Below are 12,313 nucleotides of genomic sequence, written 5' to 3' on the forward strand. Positions count from 1 at the left end.
TGCCTATGTCACATCTGGCAACACTGGAGTGCTACTGAACTGGTAAGTAAGGTGGAATTTGTGGCCTGTGCTATCATTCTTGTAACTATACACCATCAATCTGCCCCCAAAGTAGTGTCTATACTTAGCTTGAGTTTAGTGCACTAGATGCAACTGTGATTGCAAGCTGACTTGCCCCTACACAGAGAGAGATTTACTTTAAGTACAACAAACAAGAACCTGTTGCAATGGAAGCACTGAACACAGGTAACTGCAAGAATGTAGTGGGACCAATAGTTTGGAGACTCTTAGGAAAAAGGACAGGGAGAAAAGTAGTAATAAGAATGGAACATTCCCCCATTTTCACAGCATTGTACACCAGCCAACTTCTTTTGACAAAGTACATGTTGCTTTTGTGTGGTATATAGACATTTGAGTCACTAACTTTAAGTTATCAGGGAGGGGGGATTGAGGAAAAGGAGCTGTGGGGAAGAGCATATTTACTACTAACAGTGGCAGTTACCAGATCCAGGTCTGTCTCTCATTTCTTTTTTCTTCACGTAGCTAAGCAAGGTTTGTATTCAGCTGCTTTTTTATAGATAGAAAATTGGCTCTGAGTAGATAAGAGCAACCCCCTATGTTTTATTTCCATTCCTATTTTAATATACATATTCCATTGTAACTTGCTTTAATAACCAAGACATCTGTGGAACTCTGCCTTGATAAAACAACAGCTACAATAGCTGCAGTTACTACTACTATCTACTCTAGCCTAGGTTATTCCCTTTTAATTTCTTCGTCATTGCTACTGTGACTGTAGCAGGTGCAAGTGAGATTCTGGAATGCTCTGGCTACACCAACGACCAGGCCTGGATTCTATTGCTACTATTGCTGCATACGATTATTTTAATTATTACTATTTCATTTGCTCATGTTCACTCCTAGTTTCATAGAGTTGAAGGCCAGAAGGAACTGTTAGATCATCTAATCTGACCTCATGTATATCACAGGCTGTTAAATTTCACCCACTTACCCCTGTATGGAGCCCAGTAACTTGCGTTTGGATAAAGCATAGCTGCCAGAAAGACATTCAGTCTTGATCTGATGACATCAAGAGATGGAAGAACCCACCACTGTTAAAAAAGTGTGCTTGATTTGCATTTCAAATTTGTCTGGCTTCTGCTTCCAGCCATTGGTTCTTGTTATGCAACGTGGATAAAAATCAATTATTTAAAAAATATATCTTTTTTTTTTATTTAAATTGGATTTTTTTGATAAAACGCTTTTTGAGGGGAAAAAACCTATCTAAGGATAGTTTTAATTAAGTTACATTATAGCTCAAAAATATCTCATCATGGAACAGGGATTATAAATTCTAATTCTATAGTATGAGACAATATATTCATGTAATGTTTAAGAAAAGTTTTGTAAATGAGTTCAAATAGTTCATGGATTAGAGACTCAATCTCCTCCTTTTTATTTACCCAATGGGACTCAGTGCTCAGTCTAGAAGATACCATCAGAGATGCTTAGTTTTGGAGTTCTCAAACTGGATTTGTGTCTCCAGAGAGAACATGCTTGCTAACAGTGAAAATGTTTTAAATAAATAAATATATAGAGGTGAGAAATAACAAACCTCAAATGTCCTTCTGCACATTTGTGTACACAGAGTCAATCCTTTACCTCTCTCTAAAAGTGCAAAATTTTAAAAAGTTCAATGAATAGAAGATTGTTGGGAGCAGAATAGATCTGAACAAGGAGAAGAAGTCTGGAGATAAATGTGAGAAGGGAGGGACAGGCAGTAGAAACAAAAGTGAAACTGTTTGAGCAGCATATTCCAGAAGTCTTGAGGTCTTTCTGAATGTAGCCTTCATTGATTTGAGATCTCCCATGCCATTCTCTCACTAAAAGGGAAAACCTATAATGGCAGCAGGCCATAAAAGAGACCCAGTTTGGGAATATTTTAATGAAATTCCTCTCCCTGTGGGAAAGACAGGCATGAGTGCAAAATGCAAACAGCGCAACAAAGAAATGCAAGGCCTGGTTGCCCAAATGAAACATCATCATGAAAAGTGTTCCTTCTCAGGAGGAAGTTGCATTGAAGATGATGAAAAGAACATAGCTGAATATTGTGTCAGTGAATGCAATGAGTAATATTAAATGAGCAGTATGGTAATAATTAAATAATTGCACTGACTTATTTTGTTTAGGAGAATCCATCCTCAACATACAGGATTCTCAAGACTAGCCACCTTCAAGATCACCATCATTTTCTATAGTTTCAGAGTTATCTGCCAATGATAGTGTTTCAATCACATCATATATGTCACATAGCCACAGTATATTACCTGTAGCAAAAAGAAAAAAAAGGTCCATCATCCAAAAACAACCATAGATAAGTTTGATAAGAACCAGCAGATTACAAAAAGAGGTGATTGATGAAAAAATTGCCCAGTTTGTTTATGCAATAAACTCTCCTTTCCATATGATTGAGAACCCACACTTCATTAACATGGTTCAGTCATTAAGACCAGGATACAGTCTGAGACGTTGCACTCCATATGCTTTATGAAAATATGCTTATGAATGTGAATATGATGTAACTGGAATATGCTTTATGCAAACAGTCTCTTGTAAAGTATCATTACAAAGCTTATAATCTACTGAGTGTGTTCATCCTATTTGTTTGCATGTATTATTTCTATGTCTGAAGCTAGGAGAATAATATATAAACTTGTATCACTGATGTAATGAACGGGATAGCTCAGTGGTTTGAGCATTGGCCTGCTAAACCCAGGGTTGTGAGTTCAATCCCTGAGGAGGCCATCTGGGGCAAAATCAGTACTTGGTCCTGCTAGTGAAGGCAGGGGGCTGGACTCAATGACCTTTTGGGGTCCTTTCCAATTCTATGAGATAGGTATATCTCCATATATAAACATATTAAGTGGAAGCCAATAAGGTTGCTTCAGAATCAATGAACTGTAAATGGCTCTGTTTACTTGCAAACCTTCCTGTGTACGTGTAGGCCAGCCCAGGAAGAATGGAGGCTGGGGTCTTACAGTGACATGTCACCTGATAATGAAATCCATCTGGTCCTTTTCCATTTAGAAGGAGAGGTGGGGATTGCTTGGTTACCTGGGCATAAGAAAACAATATGTATTTTAATACAGCTAAATGTAAATATATATATATCTAGGAATAAAGAATGTAAGCCATACTTCCAGGATGGGGGACTCTATCCAGAGAAGCAGTGACTGAAAAGATTCGATGGCCGTGGTGAATAATCAGCAAACATGAGCTCCTACTGAAACACTGCGACCAAAAGGGCTAATGCGATCCTTGGATGCATAAACAAGGGAATCCTGAGTAGGAGTAGAGAGGTTGTTTTAATTCTGTATTTGACACTAGTGGAACTGCTGCTGGAATACTCCATCCAATTCTGGTGTCCACAATTCAAGAAGGATGTTCATAAATTGAAGAGGGTTCATAAAAGAGCCCCAAAAATGATTAAAGAATTTAAAAACATGCCGTATAGTGATAGATTCAAGGAGCTCAATCTATTTAGCTTAACAAAGAGAAGGTTAAGGAAAAGATGTAACACTATCCAAGGGCTGAAAGGTGAAGCTTAACAGATTCAAACTGGAAATAAGACAGAAATTTTTAACAGTGGGAGTAATTAACCATTTGAACAATTTACCAAAGGTCATGGTGGATTCTCCATCACTGGTGATTTTAAAATCAAGATTGGAATTATTTTGGGAAAGTTCTACAGTCTGTGTGATATAGGAGGTCAGGCCAGATGATCACAATTGTACCTTTTGGCCTTGTAAACTATGAATCTATGAAAAATACAGGCAATTTGTTAGCCTCCATAGTTGCTTACCCAGTTCTCTCCAGTGTTATTCTCAGCTTCCTTGACACAGGGATTACAAGCAGAAATATTGCTCTCCCAGACAAATAGGGTATATGTACTTCACAGAGCAAGAAAACAATTATTTTAATAGATTACAGTGCACAAAACAATATGCTCCCAACACTGCAGGCAAGATCATCTACCTATTCTGTTGCACTAATATCAATAGTTCAATATTAAAGCAACTAGGCTTTTCAACAAAAATAAGCTTTTCAATAAAAGCCTTCTGCAAATGCTAATGTCAATATACAGAACTTAGAGGAGATTAAATAACTGATTTCATGGATATAAAGTAATCTATATTTTATTTAATGAGTTAACCTTGAAAAGAAAATACCTATTGATTATAAATTACAATTTGCAATTGTACAATTAGATCATTTTCTCATGTAAATATGCTTCAGAATGAACACATAGTATTATGATTGCCTGTTCAGTAGCACTGCAATTTATATAAGTATGCAATTTATATATATATCATGTGCAATGATTATATTTCTCCTTCTTCAGAAGCCAGAGAAGACAAGATCAGGCATTCCATACGTCCACTTTATCTGAGTAGAATCCTAAATTTTACTCAACCCAACCAGCATACAGTGAAACCAGAGGCTGATTCTGCTCTGTGTGTTCAGGCAATCCTGCCAACATTCTAACAGGAAGAGAGGCTATTCCTCAGCGGATTGATAAATGCAATCCTACTGCACACCAGGTGAAGCCTTAAAGACCCAACCTTTACAGGGTATACTTAGCCTACCAATAAGATGCAAAGGTGAAATATTTTATAAGCAGCTTTTCCTGATTGTCAGTAGAAATGGCTTCAGTCAGTCAGTAGATACAAAGATTTTTTTTAATTGAAAAGCACGGCTAACAAGCACAGAAAGTCTCCAAAAGACTACATCCACACTCCCTGCAGCATTCCCTGAAATGTACAGTTATTTAATTTTTGGAGGTGGCTTGTGGGGAATGCTAACTGTGGTTGTGCCAAAGAGATATTCCACCATATGTGCCTTTTTGTTTTCTGATGAAATTTCGGCAGTAGGCCAACCCACCAAATACATTTGCTTCCCACGAAACCTCAACATTTTAGTTAATGAACCAAGACTCACATGCATAGTGGGTAGTATTTAAATAATACTTAATGCAAATTGTATAAAAACATTTATGGCATAATTATGTAGTTAAGGAAAAGTAGCATATAAATATGTAGTGGAATATTATAAAATAATTTCCTAAATTACATTTGGATTCAAACCAAACCAAAAGGCCTATCTGCTAATGTCAAGTATAGGTGTGATGCAAGCTGCTAGGGAATTTTTTGACAGAAAATGATGATTTGTTGAAACTGATACCTTTTGAGGGAATGTATTGGTTTCAATGAAACTTTTGTTGGGAAAGGTTTCAGAGGCCCAAGATGGAATGTCTGAGCAAGAGCAAAGCCCCACCAATAACCTGGTGGTCAGGGCCCTCACCTGGGAAGTGGATGATGCAGGTTCAAGTCCCTGCTCTGCCTCATTTTTAAAGAGCTACTATAAGAAAAAGTATTATGATAAATAACTAATACATTCTGAGAGAGAGTGCAATTTTCATCATTTCAGTGAATTTAAAGTGCAAGCTTGGAAGGTGCCATTGCCATATAAGTCCATTTTTATTTCAGTGTACAGTGAAATTACATGTGCAATTACTTTGATTCCTTGGTCAAATCCCACAGGCAGGTAAAAAGTCAGAAAAAAAAAAAAAAAAAAACACCCAACAACCAACCCTACATATTTAAACTTGGAGAATTTCAGCCTAATTCTCCTTTTAAAAAGGATGGATCTGACAGGCCACAAAAGTGGTAAATCATGTTGCCTTCAAATAAAGAGAACAATCCCACAAGGGTGAAGCCAACCCAACAAAAAAGGCCTGCTCCTTTATATTTCTCACTCCCTTCCCTGATGGCAGCACAATCATCCCAGTAGACATGCTGCGCATCTCTTGACCAGTACAGGCTCATAGACTCAGACTCATAGACTTTAAGGTCAGAAGGGACCATTATGATCATCTGGTCTGACCCCCTGCATGCTGCAGGCCACAAGACCCTTCCCTGGACTCTGCTGTTGAAGTCCCCAATCCTGTGTTTTAGTGACTTCAATCGGCAGAGACCCTCCTGCTAGTGATCCCTGCCCCATGCTGCGGAGGAAGGCGAAAAACCTCCAGAGGCTCAGCCAATCTACCCTGGAGGAAAATTCCTTCCCAACCCCAAATATGGCGATCAGTAAGACCCCGAGCACGTAGGCAAGAGTCTCTAGCCTGACCCTTGTTGGCCATTATACTATTTACGTACCATCGCTTGGTTTTCCTTGGCTACTATGTTTTACCATTAAACCATTCCCTCCATAAACTTATCTAACTTAATCTTAAAACCAGACAGGTCCGTCGCCCCCACCGTTTCCCTCGGAAGGCCGTTCCAATATTTCACCCCTCTGACGGTCAGAAACCTTCATCTAATTTCAAGCCTGAACTTCCCCACGGCCAGTTTATATCCATTCGTTCTCGTGTCCACTTTAGTACTAAGCTGGAATAATTCCTCTCTCTCCCTTGTATTTATCCCTCTGATATATTTAAAGATAGCAATCATATCCCCCCTCAGCCTTCGCTTTGTCAGACTAAACAACCCAAGCTCCTCTAGTCTCTTTTCATATGACAGGTTTTCCATTCCTCTGATCATCCTAGTGGCCCTTCTCTGTACCCGTTCCAGTTTGAGTTCATCTTTTTTAAACATGGGAGACCAGAACTGCACACAGTACTCCAAATGAGGTCTCACCAGCGCCTTATACAACGGAAGCAGGACCTCCTTATCCCTATTAGATATACCTCGCCTAATGCATCCCAAGACCGCATTGGCTTTTTTCACCGCCACGTCACATTGTCGACTCATAGTCATCCTGCGGTCTACAAGGACCCCTAGGTCCTTCTCCTCTTCCGTTACTTCTAACCATTCCCTCCATAAACTTATCTATTGTGAATGCACAAAACCTGTCCTCCACTCTGCATTGGCTTCCCATAGAACAAAGTCGAAATCAAGGTCTTTGTTCTAGTCCTTAAAGTGCTCAATGGCACACGTCTAGCCTACCTAAAAGATTGCCTAAAGCTCCGATATGAGGATTGTGCTTTACAACTCTGCTCCTAAGGCACAATTGAGTCATTCACCGCACAGGCAAAGCTAATCTTGTGCAGGAGACAGATCTTTCAGAGGCCAGCTCAAGGATCTGGAACAAACTCCCATAGGATCTGAGAACCACCTCAAAACTCTCCACTTTCTGTTCTAATTTGAAAGGTGAACCCCTCCACGGGGACCCAGGACAGAGGGAGTTACTGCTGATGTATTAAGAAGATTTCTACTTCTGTGTAACTAACATATTTAACAGGAGAGCATGCCTTGGAAAGTAGCTGCTGCCCTTGCTTTAACCCACAAAACCATTAACAAAGTGGTGAGACATTTGCCATCTGTGGATGCAAATTTTGAAGTCTGTCTGTCTGCAAATAATAGAGGAGGGTACCATGTGCCCTGCCATGTTTAATGGAAAACATTTGTGAAGGAGTCTTTTCCTATCTAACTCATCTCCTCCTCATCATCCTCCATGCTCAGAGGTCAGAATCCCTCTGTCCATGACTGCCCAATATGTTCCCAGGGAATAGCTAGAAGAGTATAGGCAGAAGATTATGTTCCTTTTTAAAGGTGTGTCTGATATGAGTGCACTCCAACCAATGTAGAGGAGAACTGAATGAGTCTATGCATGCACATATATCTGAGTGCACATGCTAGTGCAGAAGTAAGTCTTCTTCATTTACATTTTACACTGTTCAACAGATTCCACAATTCAAAACAAATTGTCTACTTCTCTATTTCAGCTAGGCAAATGAAAACATTTTAAAATTGAAAAAAGTATAAGATTTATCTCATAGATTATACCATAGAATATTGTACATAGCCTAATTTTTAAAATCGTGAAAATATTGTGTGGATCTGTACCAATTTCAGAAGACTGTCCCCAAGACATATTGGTGTGAGATCTTCACAAACTAAAACATTGCTGAAAATCTTCTAGAAAACTACCTCCTGCTAAACAAATTGATATAACCCAGATAATTTTTTTAAAGCCACAAATTTCCCCTCAAATATTTGCTCTGAATAAAAAAATTAATTATCTTTAATCCCATTTTTGTATTTGCTTACCACATATACTCCAGATAAGTTTGCTGTTGGGAATGAGTGCAGAAACAACCAGTTTTAAGCAAATGTTTAAAAATATTCCTGAAAATTGATTTTAGAACTTGTAACATGAGCATTCACATTGGAAACCAGATTTAAGGGTTACTCTCATACCACCACTGAACAGAAATAGTATCAGCTGACTTTTGTGTCCACCCAAAGCTAACCAGCACAAATCAGATGTTGACAATTTTGGTATGTAATATGTTGCAACACTACAGTGTTTTCACCACAGAATTCTATGAATGCTGCCATTCCTTTATCTCAAAAATATGCACCAGACTAGAAAGGTAGAAACCACAACCACCACTCTTACTTTGGGAAACACTGGACTGAACTATTGAAGCATGAAAGCATTAAATGGCTGGGTAACACAAAGTGATATTAAGTAATGTCCCAAGGTTAGGAGCAGATTTAAAACTCTCAGAATCTGAATAATGTACTCCAAAAATGGGAGTATCATGTAAAACATGTCCTCTGTTAGGATGAAATCCAGTACATACTGCCCTAGGTATGCTTTCTTCTCACAGCAAAAGGCTGGCACGAGCATGACCTATGTCATGGCAGGAGCCTAGAGCTACAAGGAGAAAAGCTGGAAGGTTATCATGAGGAAAAGGTTGAGCTTTTTTTATAATTCTTTGTTTACTTAGATTGTCTCCTGCACAGAATGTCTTTTGCTGCTATAAATCAAAAGACAAGAGGGAAGGACAAGTAGAACCACTACCTAGATACCCAATGCCACATATAGCGACCTGCAATTTCCTTACAAGTAATAAATATATTCAGCAAGGCCTAGTCTTCACTTACCGGCTGGTCCGGAGGCACGCCATCGATGTTCTGGGATCGATCCCAGAAGTGCTCACAATCGACGCCGGTACTCCAGCTCGCCGAGAGGAGTACGCGGCGTCGACGGGGGGAGACTTCCGGCCGCGTCTGGACCGCGGTAAGTCCGGAGTAAGGTACTTCGAATTCAGCTACGTTATTAACGCAGCTGAATTTGCGTACCTTAGTCCGAAGTCCGGACTAAGTGTAGACCAGCCCCAAGAAAAACTGTTAGCCTAACCTCAAAAGACCCAACCTCAATAACCTAGAGATTACTTCCTTCTGCATATAAAGTAAATCCTAGTATAGCAGCAGGAGGTCCAAACATGCCAAACCAATCATTACAGCTCAACCCCAGCAGTTCAAAAAAGGATCTTCTCAAAAGAATAAGAAAATGTTTTTTAAAAAAACCCTGAACAAGTCAGCCAGCAAGGCAAAGACTATCCGAGGAGATGCCCAAAAATATTCTAGAAGGAACAACCATCAAAAAAAGCAATAAACACAAAAGGAGAACTATGAAGTCAATGATTTGCCTGAGTAGGACTGTGATACTGAGACCCAGACATATGGCCAAGTCACTTGAACAATTTCAACTAAGCTTTAAAATTGGTAAAAGCAGGAATGAAAAACAGATGCTGCATCTGATTAAAGCTTTAAGTAAATGAATTGTCTACAGGAAAAAGAATTAAACGCTCAAAGATGCAAGAACAGTAGGATATTCATCCAAAATTAGATTCTTTGAGACCATGTGTTTACAGCATTAGAAACTCCCCTATTTATCAATAAAAATTAGTATGCTACAGACATTCCAGATCTAGAAAGACAAAGTGAGTTCTGATACATTGACAGTTATGTACTGTACACAAACTGAAGGGACTTCAAAGGAAATCAACAGCAATGATTACAGGCCCAGAGGGATTAATTTATCAAGAAAGATTAAAATAATGAGATAGCTATAACATGGTTCAAGGATGACTAACACAGATATAACTGTCAACAGTTATTTCAATGTGTAAACACCAGGGAAGAAAATCCATTTTAGGATGGTATTGGAGGAAAGACTGCATAACTAGGAATAATTGGATGAAATTGAAGGGGGGGGGGGGAATCCTGGGCTAAATATTACGAAAAGCTTCCCAACAGTGAAATCTTCTACTAGACTGGTATAATCCCTCAAGTGGTGCAAGCTCCATCAGTTACGACATTTAAAACCAGATAGGACACAGCACTAACAATTATACTTCAGGGAACAATCTTGCATTGGCAGGATAGTGAACTAGGTGAGCGAATAGGGTTCTTCCGTATCTAACATCTGTGATCTTGTGAGGAAGTTCTCTTGTAAATACTGTGTACCTACTGCATCCCTCCAAAACACTGTGAAAGTTACCGAGTGTGCAACAAACGGGCCCAACGCACACACACAAAATACAGTTACTATCTCAGATGCAAAGAGGTGATTGTGTGCAAATACTCTACTAGTAAACCAAATCCTACCATCTTTTATCAGCCAAAACACCTAGTGAAGTCAAAGAAACTTTGCTTGAGTAAGGATTTATAGACTCACATATAGTGGTATTTAGTGGTATAGGCTAAACAAGCAACTTTTTGCTTAATATTTAATTAGATCATATGTAATCATTTATTCTCTACTTGTACAGAAGGTCAGTGGGTTAACCTAAAAATTCTTTGTTTTTCAATGACTCTAAAGGGACTTCAGGCATAAAAATGCTACAAAATAAACAACCATAACTTTATCAACCTTAATGATAACTGAATCTAAAAATTAAATCTTGTTGCTGTGAGACCTGCCAATGCATTAATAAATGTTAGCAATTTTGCAACAAAGTCTCTGTTTCATACTACATAACATTGTGCAATAATCTTTGTGTAGGAAAGGTTGTTATGGAATGTTGGGTAGATTCCTTTATAAATTGATATACTAATGGCTTCTTTTTTATCCTCATTAGCTTTCTCTCTTTTAGATGAAGTATTGCCAAGATGAATTTCATCCCATACTGCACTGGTAAAATTATAAATATAGCTGATGACAGTCTATTAAGGTCAAAAATTTCACAAATGGTTACTGATTTGGAGTGCCGATCTTGAGATGGCCTGACTCTCAGAAATCTGGAGCACCAGTAACTCAAACTGAAGTCAAGGGGAGCTGCACATGCAAAGCACTTCTCCAAATCAGATGCAACATGTCTCAAACCAGACAAAGTTTGAGGTACCCCAAAGTCATCATTAATTTTGACATTTTGGCTATAAGCAAACACTAAAAAACAAACAATATCCCACAACAGGTTTAGCAGAACAGTAAATGCAGTCTAACTTCTTGAGAACATAAATTATAACTGAAAAAAATAGCTTAAAAACCCAAACATTCTCTTAGCCAAGTCTTTCATTTTAATTGTGCAGCACAAGCTTCCCTTCAATGTGCTCTCTGTTATCTGATGACTATACTCATTAAGCACTAATAAGCTCTTAACCTTGGTTATTCTTTTCAGCTGAGCCATTACTAGCATATCTTATTGTCTTCTTGAAATGATTAACAGTAGTAACCTTTATGGAATTTGGAAGGGTCTCCTGTGTATGCAAAGTAATGTAACAATGGCTTGACTTAAATGATGGTACAATCTTGATGTAACTGTATAATCACTGTCAGCAATTAATTCAACATTAACAAAATGTAATAATGTATAGTCAGTAGCATTTTTATTTTTAGTTTATTTGCCCTTTCTGGTAAATTCTTCTATACAGGAAATACTGGAACAAAGGATATCACAACAATTTCCTTTTCATTAGAGGAATATACACTAGATCAAATTCATCCCAACTGAGCCAGACCACAAAGGTCAATGTTTCTAACTTATCCTCAGAATTACAGTTTTCAAGTTTCTAGACCCTAACAAATTCAACAGACAATATGAAAGACTAGATTATCACAAAATATGTATCTATACCATCACAGAAACACATATGATAGAAGAGAATTGTACCACAAAAACACAGTTGTACTACCACACAACTGCATAAAATTATTTGAAACAGATGTCTGAAAAAAAAGTTGTCTGCAAAGCAGTCAACCTCAAGCTATCAGAGTTTGTTGGACATTCCTAGTTCCATTGACCAAGCTAAAATGGAGCCATTGTTCTGCTCCATTCTCCCTTCCAGTAGACAGGTCTATTGACATGTTGGAATCTGCAGAATTTCCCATCATAGTGCCATGATGCCATATGTAGAGTATCAGTTTATACATTATCAGCGCGTGTGTGTGTGTGTGTGTGTGTGTTTTAAAATAATTGTTTATGGTTTATGTTGAAAGGAGGACAAAAAGTTTGTGTTTA

At 38.3% G+C, this 12,313-nt stretch overlaps 1 protein-coding gene across 2 annotated transcripts in view; it reads right to left on the reverse strand.

Annotated features, from left to right (window-relative positions):
- PDE4B (phosphodiesterase 4B) overlaps window positions 1-12,313 on the reverse strand; it is a 403,030-nt gene that overhangs the window by 259,681 nt on the left and 131,036 nt on the right. The gene's annotated exons all lie outside the window — the stretch shown is intronic.

The sequence above is a fragment of the Malaclemys terrapin genome, chromosome 8, assembly GCF_027887155.1.
Source record: "Malaclemys terrapin pileata isolate rMalTer1 chromosome 8, rMalTer1.hap1, whole genome shotgun sequence".
Lineage (NCBI taxonomy): Eukaryota > Metazoa > Chordata > Testudines > Emydidae > Malaclemys > Malaclemys terrapin.